The sequence below is a fragment of the Asparagus officinalis genome, chromosome 3 (assembly GCF_001876935.1).
Source record: "Asparagus officinalis chromosome 3, Aspof.V1, whole genome shotgun sequence".
NCBI lineage: Eukaryota > Viridiplantae > Streptophyta > Magnoliopsida > Asparagales > Asparagaceae > Asparagus > Asparagus officinalis.
Genome location: NC_033796.1, coordinates 80,759,363 through 80,761,133, shown reverse-complemented (window position 1 = coordinate 80,761,133; position 1,771 = coordinate 80,759,363). Strand labels below are relative to the sequence as shown.

The 1,771-nt window shown below is 28.2% G+C and overlaps 1 protein-coding gene across 1 annotated transcript in view; it reads right to left on the bottom strand.

Moving 5' to 3' along the window:
* Window positions 1-1,771, bottom strand: part of LOC109835337 — a gene marked incomplete at its 3' end in the record, with an annotated part of 43,946 nt that overhangs the window by 5,408 nt on the left and 36,767 nt on the right. The window lies entirely within an intron of this gene.

The window sequence follows — 1,771 nt, the reverse complement described above, 5'->3', positions numbered from 1 at the left end:
GTTCACACCCTAGACATCTGAAAATTCTTTCAATTAACTGCACATAATTTATTAAAATCAAATTTATCATAATCCTTTTAAGAGTGTGAGTTTGGATAAATCTTTCCAATATCAACATTACCGTTGACCCTGTTGACTTTTTTGTATATGTTTAAAATCCAAACAATTTGTACATGTACATAAACACACATATAGCAAATAGATACTTAATAAAACTTAACTAAGGAGTAAATTTTTCCATGGTCAAGATATAGAAAATATATACTTAATAAAAACTAACTAATGACACCTAACCAAAATTAAAACTAAAAAAGTGTATATATTAGTTTTTTATAAAAATAAAATCCTCAAGAAATTAAAAAAAACAATCACTAAAGAAAAAAATAAAATAAATCCGAAAATATTAAATTATTAAATAAATAAATGAGTGCATAGAAAATAAATAAATTTAGTTGAAACACCAATAAAAAAAATTAATGTCCATAACAAGGGTTTGAAATAACAAAATAGTCCAATCACCCAACAAAAATTTATATACATGACCAAATTCAAAATAAATCGGAAGTGTGGGCTTTTGTTGAGGATTACTCTATCACACTAATGAAATCTCTAGCAAATGTGTATTTGTTCATCATGAACAGAACCATAAGAAAAAGAGTATGATCACCAGAAATTTATCTTGATATTTTTGTGCTTCTTCCAATCACAAAATATGAATACGAGAAATGTAAGAGTATCTGACTATGAAGTTTTTATCAACACAGTATATGCATAAAATTGATATTTGAGCAGAAATCATCAAGAAGTTGGAGGAATATTTCACATGAATAAAAAGAACTTAGAGGGATATGGGATCTATATATCTAGGTTTTTAAATTGACATAATCCCACAATATCATAATTACACGTGATATTAATTTACTAGTCACAACTGAACTTCTCTCCCTTTAGCTGCACAAGCACATCTATATACTTGCAAAATACTCAAGAAAATACACAAAGACTACAGCTACAGATTTAAACTGCAATCAACTTTACAGTCAGATGACAGATTACTCCCCAACTTCTGCAACTGAACACAATAAAAAGGAGTGTATCATAAATTTTCGGCAAAGATTGAGAAACACAGCTAACTTTAACAAGATGATCTCAAGTAAATTCCTGATCCTACAACAATTTTAAAAAAAATCACATTGCTCCTCAATATCTCAATCATCACAAGCTAACTTTGACCTAATTATCCACATGCAATCATCTCAATAACTTGTTGACAAATCTGAAATCAATTCTCTATCTACCAACACCTCCTCATCTACATATAACTATGAGCCAACTAAAAATAAAGCCCTATGCTAAAAAACCCCTCAGAAAAAGGAAAAAAAGTAATAAAAAAATTTATACAAATAATTTTACTGATGCTTTCTTTGTTCCTATCAATTAATTTTAGTGGGGGTCAATCACTAAAATAGTACTGAATTGGCAGATTTTGTTTAATTTATTGTAATTTTGCTTCTTATATTGAATCCTTCCTTCTTAAAATTTGTACTAAAAAAACTTCAATTTGTTTATTTTAGAGGTTTATTAGATAATATTAAACCCTATGAATTATAGATTTGGTGTTGCTATTGATGATTACTGTACTAGCAGGTTGTATGAGATCAAATTTGTCAATCTAGTTACCATAACCATGCATATATCATCTTATACCCCTTGAGAACAGTTTATCTAGGTATTGGAATTCCTATATCTCAAGACTAATAGACGCATGTTG